Below are 22,152 nucleotides of genomic sequence, written 5' to 3' on the forward strand. Positions count from 1 at the left end.
TTGATATGCAGACTTCTATTTTTAATTCATGTTGGTTTTAATATTCAAAGAGACATAAAGGAAACACCTTTAAAGACTCAAAGTCATACTTAAGAAAAATAAGAAATAAAAAGGTAGCAAAATAAGTATGAAGAAACGAGCAGTTACATATAAATCATCTAAAATCAATTTTTATATTAGACTCATATATTCTAAATAAGAAAAAAACTACAATGCTTTAAATAAACACATAGGTTTTCTCCTTTCCATGGGTAAAATATATAACTGAGCCTAAATTTCTTGAATGGATATGCAATAAACTATTTATAACATCTTCCCTGTCCTACTTAACTTATGACTAATCCTAAACAATTCGAGAGTCAGATGGCTGAGTATTTAAAGAAGCAAACATCTCAAATAAATAGAGGGTCATTTCTACCTGAAATCCAGAGTCCCACATCCCATATAACTATGGGGCCACTTGGCAATAGCTACAAATGGAAGCTGCAAAAGAAATTCTGTAGAATCCTGCAGCCTAGAGATTAGGAAATACGAGGGTCTCTTAACATCTGAATAGTGTAGTCAGCCGGTGGTGGCAAGGAGGACTCCCCAGGTACCTGTAATAGCTTCAAAAGCAATTTTCAAATTCATGAAATTTTTCCATGTGGACCCTCCTCTGGAAAATTGGAAAACAAAAACCTACACCCACTCACCACTGATTCTTTGTGATGCCCACATCACTAAAATCTCTAATATAAATCTTTTTCTAAAGATAAATCTTTAGATAAATCTTTTTCTAAAGCAAGGCTGGGTCTGTCCCCAAAGGCTATCATTTCACTAACATTTAAAAATATTTTCTCAACATTCTCAGGCAGTGTTTAAAATCGGCCTGATATATATAGAGCCTCCTTTGTGGAATAACAAAATTATTTTTATCATTTTCTGATTCTCAAAAATCTGACCTGTCACCAAAGAACTTCTAAAAATATCAGGATGATAATGATATCCTTCGTCATATCCTCCTGGCTTACGGCTGCATTTGTAGGGCTGGATTTTTATTTATTTTCTGAGGGTCCTCTCTGATCACAGCACTCATCATTTCATTGCTTCTAGAAGATGTGAGACAGAGCAGCTATCTTGAGAAGGTGGTAGATTTCGTTTCCACCTTTAAAGACAGTGTGTTTTTGTGCAACATTCAGTTCAATTCACTCTCTGCCTATCTTTTAAATCCCATATCTTTTGTTGGAAGTATATTGGAGTAGATCCTAGAAAACAAATGCTGACTGAGGAGAAGAATTTTGTTTTTTTCTCACAGCTGATTCAATTCAGCAGCAGCATTACTGAGTGCCTACCATGTGCCAGGAATATAAAAATGAATAGAATATTCTTTGCCCTCAAATAGCTCACAGCTTACAGGATAGACAGTCCGTTAAGAAATAACCAAGTACCCTGTGATAAGAGCTATAGAAGATTCCCAGGATTGGCCCCCCCCTTTTTAAAAATGGACTTTAAAAGGGCCTTATAGTCTTATTGCTGTTTGTACAAACTTACAATAATGGGAACACCAACAAGGGAGCTGCAAATACTGTCTAGAGAAATCGGAAATGTAATGGGAAACCAAAGGCATTTTTAAGACAGATCCCAACAATTTCTTGCTCAGAGACTGTGTCCCATTCTTGATATATCTAGGGTTGAAAAAAAAAAAAAAACTTTTTTTTTAGAGAACTGTAAGCAGCATCTGCTCCTTGGGTAGAATTTAGAATGTATCCTTAGGGATATATTGGTTTTGGTGAGTCTTTTTCAGTCATGTGTAGATAGAAGTACCTACTCACTGGCCTTGCAGGAGCCCTGGACAGAAGGAAGTTTCCAACAGCAGATGCTTCACCTGGAGAAGGTTCACTACTCTAGCAGTGACAAATTCTCTCTTCAGGTTGGGCACGCTGTATCATTATCTTGTCAACTGGTGTATTGTCTATCATGTCATCAATGGGTGTTTCCTTCTTTTGGCTGTAGATTTGGGGGGGATAAGATGAATAAAACTTCCATGCATGAAGAAGCTTGGACCCTTGTTCCAGTGGCAGGAGGCTGGGGCCAGAGGAGAGAGGGAACCCAAGAGCATTGTCTTTAAAGGGACATGATGATAGAATTCAGGAACAGTGATACATGGTATCTTGTTTTAGGTTTTCCTTTCCTTCATAGCAAAATTTGTTAAATAGCATTAACTCTTGTGTTGGTAAGCACTGGAGAATAAAGAACAAGTATTGTATTCATGCTTTCGAGTAAAATGGACTTTAAGAAGGCCGAAAAGTTCTAGCTTTAGTCAGGAGAGATCACAAAGAAGCTGGGAGCAGCAGAGCAGAGCATGAAGGCACACATGATAACCAGAATGGACTTAGGGAACATGTGCACCCTCTCTGAGCATTCTCAGGAATATTTAGGAAGGAGCTGGGATGACCCATTGGCCTCAATCAACTGGATATTAAAAGAAAGAGGTGCTGTTTCCTGACCCCTCCCAACTCTGACACATGCCTTCACATTGCAAAGGCTAAAAGAACTTTGGAATCTCCATTTTTCAAGAAACAACAACAGTTCTGGGTTTTGAAGAATGAGTAGATGTTCACTGGGCAGAAGAGAGAAAACAAATGAGTAAAGACTTTTAGTGAAAAACAAGCATGCGCTGGAATGGCTAAAGCAAAAATCTCAACCGGGGTGTCATGACTCATGGATCTGTTTCCTATTCTAACCCTTTCCAAGGTTCCACGTCCAAATTGCCTTGCTTTCCTCTCTTGCCAGGGTGTCCCGTATGCAGACATGCAGCTTTCTACTGTCCCTAGTTGGCTAAGCATGTTCCCAACCTTCCATTTTTTTTTTTCCAACTTCCAAAAATTTGGGTTTTTCTTTCATCATATCTCCCCTCTCTTATTCTTATAGGTTCATGTATTTTAAATTCTTTTACTGTGAGGTTTTGGACAGAAGTGGAGATAAATGCATGTGTTCAATCTGTGGTCTCCTTTCCCAGTTATATTTTATTTATCCATTCATTATCGTTCCACCTAATGAAGAATAGCATGACACCAGGATCTTGCTTAGAAGTAGCACTCAAACCCTTAAAAGGCTTGTAAAGTCACAGGCCCTCACTCAGGGTTGCAATGAGCTGCAAAGGTCAACCTGTCTAAGCTCCCATCAGAAGTTTAATTCTGGAAACTGCTTCGCTTGCTTGATATAAATTTAACCTACTGAGTGAAAATGTCAAAAAGCTGTATTATTATTTTGCTTATCATCATTCATCATATTTAGTAATTATCAAAATAGCTGCTACTTATGATGCACCTTCTATGAGCACCTCCCTGTGCTGAGGGGCATTTACGCCTCCCAACAATTCTATGAGGGAGGTGTTATTCCACTCTCCCGTCCCTCGTTTGCAGAGAAGGAAATGGGGTTTAGCTCAGGTTTACCTCACTTCCTAGATGCTTGTAGTTTGTCCATGGCAGGCAGAGACTAGTTTTAGACCACTGTCAAGTTCCAATGCTTATCCTCTTGGCTGTGATGGTTTCCAGGTTTAGGACTATGTGACTCTGAAAGAACTGCATTGTTCTGCAGAGTGGCTGGCTTGTGCTTTCTTCTTTTCTCCACTGACAGCTTTAGTAGCTGATGTTGTTGCCATTGACTACATTTGAATCCTCAGGGGCATGACCCAATGTAGTCAGCCTGACTTCTGTCTGCTACCCAGATGACTGTTTTTTTCAATTGATATAAACTTAGGAAACAAAAAATAATTTTAAATTTTATTTTGACCAAACAATGAAGGTAAATATGTTGTCAAAATGATGTACAGTGCACTTCTAGGTAGTCTATAAATGGCACTGCATTGATTATCCATTGCATCTATCATATCGAATCACCATTGTTATACATTGAGTACAGTTGAATTAAAATGTTGACCAAACAAAAAATTTCGGGTTTGGTGGGGTTTTTATTGGTAAAATAACCACATCCTTTTTCCTGTCAACAATTTCAGTGGTTGAGGGTCCACTGTTAAAATAGGCAGATAAAGAGAAACTACTCCTAACCCCAGATAAGACAGGGCTGAGTCACAGCTCTGTGCTTGCTGTGACTTTTGAAGTTAGGTTAATCCTAACTTCTCTGAGCCACTATTTCAAAATATGTAAGAAAGAACCCTAACACACAATAGTATTTTGCATGCAACTGAGGTGTGGTGCATAGTGTATAAGTGGTGGGCACAAGAGTTGGAGCTTAACAAAAGCATGTTTACCAGCTTTATCCAAGAGTCTACAGCAAGTGTTGAAGAAATGCTTTTGGAATACATTAGATAATGGGAGACAGGTATTGAGAATACATGTAAGCAAATAGAAGAGCTTGGATGCCTGAAATCTCATGTATTTCTAAAGCATCTCCAAGATTCCCAGGGTTGGCCCTTCTAGTTCTGACAGCTGTACGAGTCACAAGAGTGGACTTGGAAACTCAGAATTGCCAGCCCATTTAACTGTGTCTTGATCCACAATGTTGTGTGTGGCACACAGTGTTATGTGTGGCACACAGTGTTGCCTGTGACTTCCTGCACCTCCATCGCTGCAAGGTGCAAACCCTGCTCAGCAAAACTATGAGCATGCACAATTCAGAAGATATGAGAATCGTCTCCTGAAGTCACTATGGGGGTCTTCTGAGGATAAGCAACGCCATGGGAAAGGCAACTTATTAAGGTAAATATTACAGTCTCCTAAAGTCAGCTAGACATACATTTAAATCCAAGCAGAAACTCTCTGAAAGGTTTGTCTCCAACCTAGGTCTTCCAACATTAGAAGAACTTCAGGGAGAAAATAGGACATTTTGACTCTCTTGAGTATTTTGGAATCAAGGCAGAAACTTGGGGTAGCATTGGGGGTCCCATGAAGAATTGAATACCTGGGCTTAAATTTATAAATGCTCCTCAGTACCCCTAGGACCCAATATTCCAAGAATGGCTCGGAGCATGGCTAGCTTCCCCACAGTCATTTCAGATTGTTGCAGGCTCCTTAGAAGTCCTTGGTGTCCAAGTTTTAGTCCTACAATGGATGCTGGATATGGTTGAATGTCCTGGATTCATGGAGAGAGGAGGGCATGTGGCAAAATATATTTGACTTACATTATTTCTTTCCTTATTATCCCCTCAATTGTCCTTATCCTAGACATGTATATCTCAGTAAATAAGTCATTCTGACTCTCAAAGACTCCCACAGAAAGTGGGTTCCTAGTATGGCACCATGAACAGGGTCCTTAGTGGGCTGAGAGTTGAGATGGAGCTCCAGGCCCAGATGGAGTCTGTCACTGATGGAATACATTAGTCAAGTTACTTCATCCCTCTGGGCCTCCATTTTTTTGTTGTTTAATTTTTTTAAAACTTCTCCAGTGAGACCAGGGGCCTTGCTTATCTCCATGTGGGATTGGATCATGTCTCCGGGCCCTTCTAATTCCAATTATCTCTGATGTTTCTATAAATCTAACAGGAGTGAGCTGAGTTAATAGAATCATATGACTAATAGGGAACACTTCATAGTTAATACTACAATCAAATACTTCAGTTTTCTCTGCTGAATATTTGATGAAACCATGAGTTATGCTTGGATTTCTGGATCCTGTCTGTGTTGTACATACCAGAAAAATTTTGAGAGCTGTGGCCTTTAAGCTGTTGAAAAGACGTATTTCTCATAATCTAAATAGCTTTGACACTATGCACCACAGCCTGACAATTAAATTTCTCTTTCTCTCTCTCCCTAATTTCAATCAGTTGATATGCCACACTGAAACTTGAACCATTCTGATGTGAAGATATCTCTTTTCTCCTATCAGAACCCAAAAAGCTGTCAGTGCCAGTTTCCTCATTAGTAACCAATCTGCTTGCCCAGACGGCACCTCACAGTTTGTATCCAGTGAAAATCCTGCTCCCTGAGAACAGAGGAGCAAACACAGCTGAGAAATGGAGTCGAGGTTTGTAGATGACCCCGGGGGCTGAAATTAAATGTGCTGCTCACCTCATCAAGACGGGGGAAGTGAGCGCTGTTGAGGCTTAAGAGAAGTGCTCTGATCAGTGATATGTGCACAGTGCCTAAAGAATGATATCCATGGCTGATTCAAGGAATCAGTCAGCCCAAGCCTTAGCTTATGACTGCTTTTTCCCTGAATTAGATGCTCCTTTGAATCAGTACAAGCAATGCAGTCTTCTCCAGCATAGCTGCTGCCACCTTAAAGTAACTCATGAACCCCATTCCTTTTCTACCATTACATGGGAAACACGCAGTATACACTAGCATCCTAATCTTCCACGCTAGCTTATTGCAGGGCACAAGAGGCTCTCTAGAAACTTACTCTGTATTCCTCCAATAAACTGTAAGGCCCTTGAGCAAATGAACCTCAAGGAAATCTGCTGAAAGTGGTTTGTCACAAAAGACAAAGGATCCCCAAGACAGATGGCCATTAGTCCCAATAGAGTAAGTAAAACAAAGAGGGCACCAAAGGAAAAAAAGGGTTTGCACAGAATTCCATGTGAATATCTTAGTAATGGTCATGGAAGTGAGCAATGGAAGGTGGAACAAAAATTCTGGAATTCTGGAAGATCCCAGGCAGAGAGAGCTCTGGATCTGAAGGGAAGGGAGGTGACTGGAAATCTGCAGAGCCCACTTTTTTGCAGGCATCATAATGATCTCTTCATCCCCCTCTGCTCCAGCTGATGTAGCCAGTGGTTCTTCTGCTCTGCAGTCTGAGGTCCCTTCAAAGCGATGAGTGAGCAATATTCTGCCTTCAAAGGCTCCTTTATTCCTTTTTTCTCTCTTTAAACAGGAATCAGAGTTGAATGACCTTTTTGGAGATTTAGATGATAGTACCCCACTTTACTGTAAAAGAAAAAAAAAGAAAGCAAGAAAATAATTTGTTGCATTAAAACATATAACAAGGGAGACCAAGTGAATGGGTCATTTGAGGGCATGACTCAACAAGAAGAATGCTTCCTGTGTGTCCTCTGAATACCTGAATACTGTCTTTTGTCAAGCCTGGTGGTTATCCGAATGCAAATACTTTATTTTTAATTTTTTACTGAAGAAGCATAGGGAAAAGTGCTCACATAAGTGTATAGCCTCACACAATGAGCACATTCAGGCAACTGGCATCCAGAAACAGAAAGACACAGGAAGACCCTTCCCCTAACCTCCTCCAGGCACTCTGCCCCTGAAGAATAACTATTATCTGGCCTTATAAAAGCATATATTAATTTTGCTCTGTTTGTGTCTGATATAGCTGAAATGGCAAGTGTGATCTCTTGTGTCTGTATTATTTTCCTCATCATTGTTTGTGGGATTCATCCATATTGTTTCGTGTAGCTTATATCAGTCTCCTCACTGCACGTATCGCAGTGAATATGCCATGATGTATTCATTCTGCAGCTGAAGGGCATCTCGTTAGCTTCCAGCTGGGAGCTATTTCGAATAGTGCTGCCATGAATGTCTTGATACATGTTTTTGACACACATAAGTAGTAAGTCATATTTTTTAGTAATACCTGATGTATTAGTTCATTCTCATGCTGCTAATAAAGACATACCTGAGACTGGGTAATTTACAAAGGAAAGAAGTTTAATTGACTCATATTTCAGCATGGCTTTGGAGGCCTCAGGAAACTTAATCATGGCAGAAGGGTAAGCAAACACGTCCTACTTCACATAGTGGCAGCAAAGAAAGGTGCTGAGCAAAAGCGGACAAGCCCCTTATGAAACCGTCAGATCTTGTGAGAACTCACTATCACGGGAACAGCATGAGAGTAACCGCCCCTATGATTAAACTACCTCCCACCAGGTCCCTCCCGTGACACATGGGGATTATGGGAACTACAATTCAAGATGAGATTTGGGTAGGGACACAGCGAAACCATATCGCCTGGCCTGAAAGAGGATGCTTACATATTTTTCTGTTTTCTAGGTCCCATTTTTGGAAGCTCAGTAGGAAAGTGTGTGTTTAATGTATTTCAGAATCTATCAGGAAAAAAATAGGAAAATAAAATGATTTGATACTAACATAATCTCTCCACAATATTTTGGCAGTTTGTTCTCCAAAATCAAGCAGCAACGACTAAGCTTACATGGCAGCTCTGATTTTCATAGCTGTGGAACCGCCACATTCTCACCTGACAGCCTCTTCCCACCTCCCAGCAATGACTTGTAATCACCTCAGTCATGCTGTCTATTTTCAGCTCATATAAAATTCTTTTTTTCAAAAACACTTTTTTCCCAGTCTAACATTGTCCTCTTAAAAATTCTCTGGTGACTTGAAAATTAAAATATAAAAATACACTAGTTCAGCCTAGTATCCTGTTTTCAAAATGACACTGAAAAATGTTTTATGGGAATGAGGGAGAGGAAAACCTTTCTATTTCCTCAGAGGAGATCCTGTATTCTGTATTTTCATATGGAAATCAAAATGAGCTGATTTTTGAAAAAAACCTGTTCCTAGGCTGTGTGGCAGGAAGAATTGGAGGTAAAGAGTGGAGTAAAACATAGCCCCCAAATTCTTTACCACTCCTTCCACCAAGAGATAGAATCTGGGTGACACATGACAGCTTGACCAATTGAGAAGCACAGACAAAGCACTGTGTGGCTTCAAGCCTCGCTCTGAGAGGGCCATGCAGCTCCCTCTCAGAATCCAGCTGCCATGCTGTGGGATGCCCGAGTCATGTGGGGAGGCCACATGGAGAGGCCACGTGTAGGCTTTAGTCAACATTCTCAGCTGAGACTGGCCTTTTAGTTATCCCAGCTATTATGAGTTGAATTGTGTCCCCAGAACTGATATGGTGAAGCCTAACCTCCAGTCCCTCAGAATGCACCCAATTTGGAAATAAAGTCATTGCAGATATAATCTACTTAAGATGAGGTCACACTGCAGTAGAGTGGGTCCTTGAGTTGTCCTTACAGAAGAGGCACATGAGTATAAGACACAGACACAGAAAGACAGCCATGTGAAGATGGAGGCAGAGACAGAATGATGCTGCCTCAAGCCAAGGGACACCTGTGGCTACCAGAAGCTGGAAAAGGCAAGGAAGGATCCTCCCCTAGAGGCTTTGGAGGGGCATGGAATGGCCATTGTGTTGATTTTGGACTGTGAGAGAACACATTTCTGTTGCTTCAAGCCATTCCGTTTATAGCATGTTGTTACAGCAGCCTTGGAAAATGAATACCCCAGTCCTGATGCCAAATGCGAGAGTAATGCCAGCCCCAGCTGACCAAGTTTTCCCAGATGAAGACCCAGCACTGGCGAACAAACAAGCCATCCCCACTTGGCCCTGCCTCAATTCCTGTCCCAGAGAATGAGTGAGCATGATACAGTGGTAGTCATTTTATGCTTCTAAGTTTGAGGTGGTTTAACCTGCCCTGATAGTAAGTGGAGAAGAAGCCATCACAGTTTCAGACCCAGGTGCCTTGGTCTACACTACACAAGGAGCAGACCAGTCATCTCTGCTCTGAAAGTGTGCTGTGCCTTAGTGTCCTCGGGCAAAGAAGAATAACTCAGTTGATCATCCTGCAGGAAGCATGAACACTGAATAAAATATAATGTGTAATTGAGGATTTACTGGCAATGCTCTAAGGCAAGCTTGTCCAAACCACAGCCCACGGTCCCCATGTGGCCCCAAACAGCTTTGAATGTGGTACAACACAAATTGGTAAACTTTCCTAAAGCATTACAAGTTTTTTTTTTTTAGCTCATCAGCTATCATTAGTGTTTGTGTATTTTATGCGTGGCTCACGACAATTTTTCTACTTCCAATGTGGCCCAGGAAAGCCAAAAGATTGGACACCCTTGCTCTAAGGATTTCACATGGATTATCTCATTTTGTCTTCCCAACAACCCAACAAAGTAAGACCTATTATAAAGGCCATTCTTATAAGTGAAGACACTGAGGCACTAAGAGGTTTGAAAAACCTGCCCAGAGTCACAGAGTTAGCACATAGTTAGTGCATGCAGGGAGATGGCACCAAGAATCAAGAAGCTTACCACAGTGATTGGAAAGAATGGATGCGATGGGGCTAGTTTCCAGTAGAGGAGAGTGGCCTGAGTGTTCATCCACTTAACAGACATTTCTTGAGCTCTGCTGTGTCACCGAACCATGCTCTTATAGAAGGCACAATCTAATGGAGAATTCAGATATGTAAACTCACAGATATCTTTTCTTTTTAGTTCAGGCCAAGGCCAAATTATTTCAAAAGAAACTGTTATAATTAGGAAAATGAGAGAAAATAATGCAAATAAGAAAAAGAGAGCAGTGGGGTTCCCTTGCTGATAGAAGCAAAGAGAAAGTTGAGATCAAAGACAGTTATAGTCCTTAACTATAAACAGAACATTTGGAGCAAATCAAGCAGTGGAATGAGAAATTCAGCCGTGGCCCGGTTCTGTGAATCTCAGCAGTGCACCATAGACTCTCAGGACCCAAGGTGTCTGATTAGATCAGACCCAGCGCAGCTGGGACAAAAACACTCACGACCACATTTAGATGAGCTCACTTTTGGATTGTGTATTTCCCTCAGTCAAAAGATACATTTTGGGGTCTCAAAGGAGAGGAAAAGGAGGAAACAGAAGAGATAATACCTCCAGTAGGAAAGGGCATTCTCTGGCCCTCCCAATGCTCAGGACAGCCTGGGCACCACATTCCCCAGAATGGTTACCTGTACTGATGGTAAAACACATTCCAGACTCAGGGCATGCCTGTCATGGTGGCCCTGGCTGTCATCCAGCCAATCTAAGGTGTTGCCCTCTTTTGCAAAATTGGTAGAAATAGGTCAATGACCTCTGCTCACTCCCCTGGACTTTTGTCCCACCAGCCCATCATGACTGCGTTCACCATTTCTTCAAGCGGAATGTTCCTTCAACAACTTAAAATAGTTTCAAAAAATGTTTCACAAAAAAGAGAAAAGGTCAAGGTTACAGGAAGCTGGCTCACCATTTTTTTTTTCTTTTTGACCACTGTCAGAAAATTATTTTGTGAGGTAAGATAAGGACTTTGATTTTTATTTCTGAAATATTTTATTACTGGTTTAAAAAGAGACAGTGAAAAGCACTTCAGGACGTTCAGTTAGGGAAGAAGTGACCTGCCTCAGTCCGTGGTTTCCTCACACCCTCCATCACCTCCGGTGCCTGATACTCATCTGTAGGAACTAAGGAGACTGGAGCCCCTAAAAGCCAAACAACTTTCTGGGTTTTGTTCACCAGGCAGCAATCCATTGTCTACTGATAGCAAAATAGGGGAAACATATTTCCAGTAGAACATACAGTATCTTCCTTTGAGGATCTTTTTTTTTTAACCTCTGTTATCTTTATTGCAGACAATGGACATAGAGTCAGGGTCACAACCATAGAGCACAGGTGGAAAGAGTTCCAAATTCTCCTAGTTACCACTGTGATGTACTCTAAAAGCTCTTAATGATATTTTCCGTTTCAACATAAGAGTCAATCATATAAAATGGAGATGGAAGTCAATAGATGATCCAGTGGCAGGAAGGCTGCCTCTACTCTCTTGTCACATGGAGATGAAGGACATTTCCTTCATGTGGTCGCCTTTGGTGCCAGAAGCAGCGTACTTAGTGATTGGGGCAGACTCTGGGCCGGATCTTGTGGTTTTAAATCCAGGCTCTGCAGTTTACTAGCTGTGTGATTCTGAATGACTGCTTAATCTCTCGTGGCCCCTTTTCTTCATCTGTAAAGTGGGGGTTATAATAGCATCCACTTCTTACGGTAGTTGTAATCAATAAATGACTTAATACAGGAAAGGCCCTTTAATAACTATGCCTGTCTTTGCTATTATTTTTATTCATGTAAGAAAAGAAGCCAAAGAGTAGAATAGACGAGCTTATATTGAGACCCTAAAAGACAGAAAGCTATTCCCTGTTTCTCAATCCTCCTTCTAAAACCACTTTAACCATCAGCTCCCATGATGGTATTCTCATCTATGCAGATAGCAAATTCAGCAAGAAGAAAGTGCTGTTAATACTTCTTCTCAAGTCACCAGAAACTCATAGGAAGGCACAGAAAACCAAGTTACAAACTATTCCTTTCATTCCTGTATACATTCTCTATATCTGTTAACAAGCTGCCCTGTGGTGCATGATCTGTAGGGCCAATTAATCAAGGATTATTTGGAAAACATTTGGGAAGAAAAAAATAAGCAATGGATAAGGTTGAGTGAATCTGCCTACCTTTCAAATCGCATAATGCCAAAAAGTAGAGTGAGAGGAAAGCAAACCACAAGGGTTCCCTTCTTTCCACTTTTGTACCAGGCCTGCCCTTATTTCATAATCACTTTTCTTGCCGGCATGGTGGCTCATGCATGCAATCCCAGCACTTTGGGAGACTGAGGCATGAAGATTGTTTGAGCCCAGCAGTTTGAGACCAGCCTGGGCAACATAGTGCAACCCCATCTTTACAAAAAAAATTTAAAATTAACTTGGTATGGTGGCATGCACCTGTAGTCCCAGCTACTTGGGAGGCTGAGGTGGGAGGATCACCTGAGCCCAGGAGGTCAAGACTGCAGTAAGCCATGACCACAACACTGCATGCCAGCCTAGGTGACAGAGCAAGATCCTGTCTCAAAAAAATAAAGTGTCATTTCATGGTATGTGTCTTACATCCCCTCCGTATCCCCAGAAGTCTATATCCTTCCTCCTAGCACAATGTCTTACACATAGCTCTTTTATTTTTAAGAAAAGAATGACTACATGGATAGACAATAGAAACATATATAATACATGATAGGTAGATATATAGATGATTGAGAGAGAGAGAGAGAAAGAGATGAAAGTTTCTTCCTAAACTTAATCAATTTTAAAGATAAGTATCTAGTTTTTCACAAATACCCATGATCTCAGCTATGGGAGTTTCTGGATTTTGCCCAAATCAATTTTCTGTACAGGTATAGGTTTCTTGTGCATATCATTACACCACAAATTTTCATTCAATTTCCACTAAAATTTTATCTCTCATTTGATGAGCAATTTTCATACTAGCTAAGACAGAAAGCTGAAACTGTTTTACAAAGTTTTATTTATTTATTTATGTTCTTCTTTCTTTCTTTCTTCTGAGAGTATATGGCAAAATGCTTGTATTCATCGAACTGGGTCACTACTGAATTTTACATTCAATTGCTTGATTTACCTCAGACTTTGGTTTCCTAGTTTAGAACTAAAACTGTCTTTGATCTCAACTTTCTCTTTACTTCTGTCAACAACACTGGGTCGCCCTTCCTTTCAACTATTTTTTCTTTTTTTTTTAACCACAGAAAAATCAGTTTTCTTTTACTTCATGAATACCACCACGAGATGTGGAGGTCTGGGCAGTCAGCTAGATGAACTCACTAAGGGTCTTGACCTCAGATCAGTCTGGAAATATGACATATCATGGAACTTGGTCCCAACTTGAGCCCCCATGACATAATGTCTCAGCTTGCAAAACCTTCATACATATTTGCATTACTTGTCTCAGCATAAATGAAATGCTTCAGTAACAACCAAATCTCGGCCAGTGTGGTGGCTCAAACGCCTGTAATCCCAGAACTTTGGGAGGCTGAGGTGGGTGGATCACCTGAGGTTGGAAGTTTGAGACCACCCTGACCAACATGGAGAAACCCTGCCTCTACTAAAAATACAAAAAAAAAAAAAAAAAAAAAAAAAAAAAAAAAGCCGGGCATGGTGGCTACTTGGGAGGCTGAGGCAGGAGAATCACTTGAACCCAGGAGGCAGAGGTTGCAGTGAGCTGAGGTCATGCCATTGCACTCCAGCCTGGGCAACAAGAGCAGAACTCTGTCTCAAAAAATAAAAATCTCTTATGTATAACCATCTAAAGAGGGGCATCAATATTTCAAAACACTTTCTATAAAATAAGATGATAGTGAGCAGATTTGGGGGTTTTGTTCTCCAACATTTTTTTCCAGTGTCTATTGGAGATAACACCATTCACTTTAAGATTTAGAGATGAAGGAATATTTTTAATAAGGACTGATGTCAAATAGTGTATGCTATGAAGTAGTATGTGTAACTCAAATACAGTATCCTTGCTTTTCAGTTTCTATTCAAGAGTTCAAAAACGAGCCTGTTGGATTTCTGAACTTGATTTTGAGGCTTGAGCATATAGAGTATGACTTGCTTTTCTGGAATTACTTGGCTTGAGTTGCCCCCTGTGAAATATTCCAGGCATTGTTGTCTATTTATCCTGAATCTACCTAATTCTAAGATACATCAGATAACACTAAAGGTATTTCCTTTATTGCGCAGAAATAGATTGAGCTTAAATTTCAAGTCTGTTATTAAAACTGCAAATGCTTTCCCTAGTAAATCTCCTTCAAGACTGTCCTTGAAGAATGGAAGCTGCTCCTGGGCTGAGTATTCTTTTTTCTTCCCTGTTGATCCTTGATCTTTCTGCTTGCATCTTGATCTCAGCCCAGCTTGTGCCTCATTAAAACTGCCTCACTGTGGACTGATGAACGAAAAGCAAACCCATGCCATGTAAAAGAAACCCCTTTCTGAAAACCCAGCACCATAAAAGACAAAATCTCTTCATTGATAACAATGCTAATGTTGGGGTAACACTTGAGTGGATTTTCAAAGCCCTCAGTTCCATGGGCATTCTCTCCTTGGAGCTCTGAAGTTGGCAATTCTCACTGTGAAGTGATGGTAATTATCCGCCCAGACCTCTTGACTGTTGTAAAACAATCCTGGGACCTCCATTCAGGGCATTAGATGTAACTAAGCTCCTAATTACCTCATTATGCAGCCTTGAAATAAATTGAAATTTGGGATTTCATTCAATTATGAAAAGGCACCTGGAGTCCACTTAGTGATGCAGTGCCGACTAGAGCTGCTCATGGCTCGGACCCAGCTGTACCTAAATGGCGATGTGGCTTCTCCACCATGCTCACACTTTACGGCAGTTGCTTTGCCCAAATCAATTGAGCAGCAGTGTGTCCATTATTAACAGACCTGTGTAAGTCCATTCTTCTTACAAAACAGACACTCTCACATAATCATTGAGGGGTGTAAGCATCATTTGAGTTTACTTTATAGCAGTTTTCCCAACATCAGATGTCAGAATGCCCTGAGTGCATGTTAAAATATTCTACTCTAGACCCACCACAGCAAATTTTCCAAGATTCTTATGCTCAGGATTGTATAGGAAACACCAGTTTCATGGCAGTCTTTATCTTTAAACTGGGTGCAAAAACACAATTCACTTTTATCCCAAACATCTATGAAGTGAATGATGTGTCCTTCCTGCAATATTCTCTGACAGATACAAAGATAAATTAAATAATAAATTAATAATAAAATACAACCATCTTCTGTACCAGGTGCTTTGTATAGTCATCTCTAGATCTCCACAACAAATCTATGAGGTAAATTGTAGTTTCCCATCTTACAGATAAGAAACTGAGGCGGAGGGCCGGGCACGGTGGCTCACACCTATAATCCCAGCATTTTGGGAGGCTGAGGCGGGCGGATCACAAGGTCAAGAGTTTGAGACCAGCCTGGCCAGCATGGTAAAACCCTATCTCTACTAAAAATACAAAAATTAGCTGGATATGGTGGTGGGAGCCTGTAGTCCCAGCTTCTCCGGAGGCTGAGCTGAGGCAGGAGAATCGCTTGAACCCAGAAGGCAGGGGTTGCGGTGAGAAGAGATTGTGCCACTGTACTCTAGCCTGGGCAACAGAGCAAGACTCCATCTCAAGGAAAAAAACAAAAGCAAAACACAAAAACAAAACAAAACAAAAACTGAGGCTGAAAAAGACTAAGTCACTGACTTAGTTCCATAGCTAGTAAATGATGGAAACCCAGTCATTTTAGCCCCTCATCCCATGTGCCAATCATTACTTTCCTTGGCTTCCCTTTCTCCTTAAGCAAGATAAGATGTGTGCTTGGAGCAGAATACAAGACAAAATGTGCATGTGCCCCATGAGGGTAGAGACGCCAAGTTCTAACAGCGCTGCATGAAGAACTATTGATGTAGTCTGGATCGAGTCAGAAAGACTTCAAGGAGGACAGGTAAGATGAGGTAGGTGGGAGGGAGGGAGTGTTACAGGGAGGAGGAAAGGAAATAGGGAAAATGTTTTGTTGCTTTTTAAATAATAATAAGCATTTATTAAGTACTGAAATGCCAGGAAGTTTCTCTGTGCTTCAAATGTGTTCTCATGTTTAGCTTAATGCTCACATCAGCTCAATGAGAGCAGGGACTCAAAGCCCCATTTTGACTTTTTGAAGTCCCTTGTCACAGAGAACACCTAAAGTTCTGTCTACTTTTTTCCTTCCTTCCCCTTGTCCCTTGTAAGGAAATTCACACCCCAGCGAGGAAATTCACAGAGTGAACCTTCTGCAGCCAGATGGGGCTGGGAGAGGGCCCATTGCAAATGCTGGGAACCCCAGAGAAAGCTTTATTTCATGTGGCCAAGCAAATGCTGAAGTATGCGGAGCTTATGAAAACCACTTGAAGTGGACTAAATTGTTCTTGATAATTAAATATTCTGGGCTCTTCAGAAAGTTCCATGGCCATTAGTCATGTTCTTTGATCCACAAACTTGCTCTCCTCAGAGTGTGAATCAGAGGTGCGGCCCCTTTGTGTGTGACACTGAAGGGCCCTGAGACAGGGTGGGTGCGAGTGCCGGGGGTGGTGGGTTAGGCATGGCCAGCACTGCTCAGAGACACAGGACCATTTCTCGACTTCATAACTGCCTTTAATGTTCTTTTAAAAAACTTTCCACTAAGAATTGCACAGAACTGGGGACTGGACTTAAAATGATCGAATTTGGTCTCCCTCCAGTGCCCACTCCTTCCCTTCCCTGGCACCCAGCATCTTTATGCCTCAGGCACCAAAGCTGTCAGGAAAGCCTGACCCAGGAGGCAGGCTTGCCATATGCAGCAGCTGGTATTCTTCCTCTCTCACTTCCTTGCAATCCTTTATCAAAACTGAGCAGTATAGAGTCCCATTCCATCACTACTAAAGGATAATGATGAGAAAGGAACAAACTGTGCACCTGTTCTAGGAGGCACATCACAGGTGCTCTTCAAATGTTAACCCTTCAACATTCACCATAACTTTAGGAGTAAGAAATATTTTAATTGATGAGGAAAATAAGGAGGGGTTGAGTGATGGAAAGTTATGTTGTTAATAAATGGCAGAGACAAGATGTGAATCCAGAACTGAGTCAAAAGTCAATCATTTTCTACTGTATATGGGTTAGTTTGGGTCCTTGGAGAAGCAGATGCAGAGTCAGGATTCAATATGTAAGCGATTTACTGGGGATCTCGTGTTACAGAAAGGGGAGGGAGCAGGAGCAAGCAAGGAAATCCTGCAGGTGGAAATGCAGGTCTGGCCCCTGTGAAGCAGAAAGAGAAGGAAGGGGATGGACCAGAAGACCCTCAGCCACAGCACAGAAAGGTTAGGCCAGCTTATGGGGAGCCCTGAGCCAAAGTGATCTGTTGGAAGAGCCCTGCATCTCTAGGGAGGAGATCTAGAGGTCTCCTGTAAGAGCATTAGGACTACACCATGCTCAGCCTTGGCTGGGGGCAGCCTGGGGGAGGTTGGCCTCACTGTTAACAGGTGGATCCAGATGGGAGCTGCTGGGCTGTCAGTCAATGTTCTCTGTAGCAAGAGATCTGAGGTCCGAGTTGTGCCTCTTCATGGCCACCACAGTCACCCCATTGCACAATACAATGTACTTTACACAGATTTGGGAAGCAGCTCCTCCATGGATAGTGTAGATCCCTCTTCCTGATGAGAAATCTGGATAAGAGAGGTTAGGAATAGGAACTACAGTTCTTGTTAGTTCTGAGACCATGACTGATTTTCATCCTCTGCCTTCACTGTCAGTTCAAAGGTCCCTCAACCTCTGCTACCGCCTAGGCAGGGCTCAGAGGGCAGGGCTATGGCATATGTCCATTCACAGTCGAAGTGGGGCACAGGAGTATTAGGAGGTATCCAACTGGATGCCCTGGGTTTTGGGTTCTGGGTTCTGCAAAGTCTTCCCTGACCTCCTTGTATAGAAGCACTATATCTCCTCCTGCTGAGAGGGGCAGTGACGGCCACCAGGATGGTAAGCCCTATTTCCACAAGCTGGTCCTTGGACACAAGTAGTCCACAGTACCTTTGTGGCAATCTTAGCTTATAGTGCAATGGGACCCTTGTTGTGCCCTTTTGCAAGAGTACATACCCCACTGTGAACTCCCAATTGTAAGAACAGGAATCACAAAATCCCTGTGTACCATTAGGAGTGATGGTAAGTAGAGCCACTCCTGCTTCCACCCCCTTGATTCCAGACCCACTCATTCTTCCATAAGGAACACAGTGGCATATATAGGCCTCTGACTTAATGTATTCATTGCTACAGCCTGGAGGATGGCACCCACTCTCCAAATGCTAACTCCAAGCTGGCTTTTGAGCTATGCCTTTAGGAGGCTGTTCCAGTCCTCTCCAAGACTGGCTACTTCTGGATTTGGTGTGTGATATGTGGTCATGGGACCACTCCTGTACCCACAGCTAGTTACCTGGTCAAGTGTTATATTGTGCGCGAGCCCATGCCTGTGGATCAGATACTCTGTAAGTCCCGTGATGGTGCTGGCTGAGAGGCTGACAGGGAAAGGCAAACCCATATCCAGAAGAGGTGTCTATTCCTGTGATAATAAGTTGCCAGCCCTTCAGGATGGAAGGGGCTCAATGTAGTTGGCTTGCCACAAGAGGCTATCTGTCCCCTCAAGGAATATTGCCATACCAGGAGCTCAGTGTAGTCTGTGGCTGACGGGTTGCACACTCAGGCAGCAATAACTCCCATGCTAATCGAGACTCCCTGCTTCTGAGTCTAAATTCAACTTCCATCTCCATCTCTCCATGCATGTGTCCTTTCTGCCAGTTCCGGTGGCTGACGGCAAAGGCTGCTGACCTCATCTGGCTGGGCCACTTTATCTACTTGGTTACTCAGTGCCTCTTCCAGGTGGATGCTTTCTGAGGTGCTAATATGTGATACAAATGTCTTCCCACATCAGCACATCCATTCCCATGCCTGCAGCCCTGACCTCCTTGTCTTCAATCTCCCAGTTCTTTGCTTACCAGATGACCAGCCCAGTGGCCACTGCCCAGGATGATATACTATCATCCCTGACTTTGGAAGAGTACCATCAACAAACCCTGTAGACAGATTTCCCAATAGACGGGGTGACTGCTGTGTCCTCTGGGCCCTCCCCGGGAACATAATCCTCTGATCACCCTCCTGGTCTTGCATAATACACCCACACTAGCACGCCAGCCTGCCTGTGCTTTTCTATGCCTTCCTCTACTGTCTGCCAAGGAAACTCTTGCATTTTCACTTTTCGCAGTAAGGGCCATCACTCTTACCAGGTTTCTGTGAGCCACTCTAGCAGTGAATTTGCTTCATCACCAGGGGTCCCCACTAGTGTTCAGTCCCATGTCTCAACAAAGGGTGCCCAAGAAAATGAGTTTTGTTAATCTAATCACACACTCCAACCCCTTTGATCCAACACCCTCAAGATCTATTTCCAGGAGTACTCCTCTGACAGCAGCTACATTCTAGCAAGTCCTGAAGTCACTTCAGTGTATAATCTCTTTCTTCTCAGGCCCAACAAGTCCTCAGCAAGATAATGCTGGAATCTAACCTGGCATTCACCTGGCAGCCAGATGAGGACATGGGAGCAGCTCCTGTTGCCCTGTGGAGGACAGGTCTCTGCAGCCTCTCCCACAGAGGGGAAGCACTCGCTTGTTCTAGGAAAGGGTGGATTGCCTTGGCAAACTCAGAGGATTTGGGGCAGTCTTCAGAGACCTCCACTTAGATATCTCCCTTCTATGTTCCAGGGCCCCAGGTTTTCTATCCAGGGCCCTGACCTTAGCATAACAGACCTGCGCTGCAATTCTAAATAACTGTCTAACTGATAGACACTACTCAGCTGTGTCCAATGTCTACTGCAGGAGATAGGGGTCTCTTTGTACACTGCCAAAGAGAACCTCTGGCTCTCACATTTAGCCTTTAACTGCTTGTCAAGGCCTCCACTTCTCATTAGAAAGGCTCCCATATCATCGTCTGCAGGGCATCAGTGCAAGTGAGTAGTAACCAGCCAATCCCACTGCCCTTGTAGACATCTCCCCCTGTCCCTACAATTTTCAAACTCCTGCAAGGTGGCGCCCATCACTGGGGAGTTTTCCAGGTTACCATGTGTAAAAAGTGTAGCATTTGGGCCTCCACCCTGTGCCAAAGATTACTCATTTCCTATCTATCACCCAGGATGGTGCCCTTTTTGACTTCTAGGCTGTGAATAAGCTCATTTCACAACCTCGTTTTACCACCTGCTTTTTCACCCAACTCCTGACATCACTTGTGTTACTTTGGGTCCTCCAAGGGTTAAGCACACAAGAGGCTTGTTGGAGAAAATGTCTGTAAAGGATAGAGGAGAGGGAGAAGAAAGAGGCAGGCAGAGCCTTCAGGCCACAGGGCAGGTTGAATGCCTGAGAAGGAAAAGGGGAGGGAGGGGACTGGATAGGAAAAGTCTGGGACTGCAGCACAGTTACTAGAAAAGTTCAGCCAGTTGATGGGGAGCCCTTGAATCACAGTCATGTGTCAGAGGAGTCCCGCATCTCTCAGGAATGGACCTGCATTAGCATCACCACCATGGTTAGTCACTAGCTGGGGGCAGTCCACAGGAAATGTGGCATAGGGGCAAACACAGTGGATGATCCAGAGTGCTAACTGCTCAGGGCATCAGCCAATGATGCTCCCTACAGCAGAACTAAGCAGCACATTTTCATGAGCACTGCAATAACACACTAATGCCTAGTCTAAGTCTGGCCTGGTGTTAAAGACAGAGAATGGCTTAAGATGTTAGTCACCCTAAATAACATTCACATTTTGATAACTATTTATAGAAGAATTACAATAGAGCGATTTTAATATGTATAGCAGGGCCAGTGAGGGGGAAAATCTGGTGCAATTGACTCTCCCTTCGCCCTTCTCAAATCAGATCACATAGGGAGCTACTCTGTATGGTGCCATTTTTGGAAAAATATATGCCCTTGATAACCTTATAAAATGGAAATGATATCATTTTAGAATTCAAAGGAAGATGGTTCCATTAGGGAGTTGGGAATGAAATGCTCAAAATAAAAGTCATTTCTGCCTTCCTATCTTGGGTAGAGAGGTGAATAGAGTTACAGTTGAATGAAGCAATTTTTTCCACCTGCATTTTTAATAGCCAGGGAAAAATAATGGTGATACTAGTCTGTACAGACTCTTAAAATTGGAAGGGACCCTGTAAGTCACGTTCATTGTTCATTAACCTCCTATTTAGCAGTAAAACCTGTGCAAGAGTCTCATCCTCAATTCCTAAAGGTTAATTGTCCTTGACTTGCATGCCTCCAATGCCAGGGACCTCACTGCTTCCTGAAATAGCCCATTTTGTGGCTAGACTGCTCTAGTTTTATAATGTTGTTTTCAAAAGTAATTGAATCAGCACTCTTTATCACACTTGGCCATTTATTATCAAATATTATCTCACTCACTTCCTAAAATTATCAGGGAGGGATAATTTTTTTTTCCTATTTTATAAATGGGGAGCATGAAATTCAGAGTGGCTAAGTGATTTACTCAATGTCACACAACTGGAATTCAATTCAAAGCCCAGTTCTCTTCCTCCAACTCCCCACAAATGCCTTAGAGTGTGCTTGAATCTGTCCCTAATTTTCACTTCTACTGATTCTAGTTCACACTCAGGAACCTCACAGAGCAAGCCTAGTCTTATCATACACATGATGTTCCTTCCAGTGTCTGGGTTAGTCCTTGCATTATACTGTATGTCATTTTAGTTTCCAGGTTAAATGCCCAATTTCAACTGTTTCTCAAAAGCATCATTCCTAGATATCCTGAGACAGTCTCACTCAGATGCATTTCAGGTTTCTAACATCCCATTTAATGTTACGCATCCTGAACTGAGCATATCCTCCTGTTAGAAATAAACTTTCAGTGCTGCAAAAGAAATAGCACTTGAATATAAATTTTCTCAGCGAGGCAATTTACTTCTATAGAAGGATGTGTCTCGTGGGTGGAGCAATGGCAAGAGTATGCCTGAATAAGGGAGGGAAAGGGGTTCTTATAACTGATGCA

At 42.4% G+C, this 22,152-nt stretch overlaps 1 long non-coding RNA gene across 2 annotated transcripts in view; it reads right to left on the reverse strand.

The window, feature by feature from the left end:
• Positions 1–22,152, reverse strand: part of LOC116563572 — a 204,984-nt gene continuing 182,832 nt past the window's right edge. For both annotated transcript variants that reach the window (XR_004274464.1, XR_004274465.1), the window contains exons 3-4: positions 7,925–7,996; positions 1–6,866 (exon numbers count right to left, since the gene is read on the reverse strand). This is a non-coding gene — a long non-coding RNA (uncharacterized LOC116563572). The remainder of the gene's footprint in view (positions 6,867–7,924; positions 7,997–22,152) is intronic.

Source organism: Sapajus apella, unplaced genomic scaffold (genome assembly GCF_009761245.1).
Source record: "Sapajus apella isolate SASKATOON/1434 unplaced genomic scaffold, GSC_monkey_1.0 scaffold35, whole genome shotgun sequence".
NCBI lineage: Eukaryota > Metazoa > Chordata > Mammalia > Primates > Cebidae > Sapajus > Sapajus apella.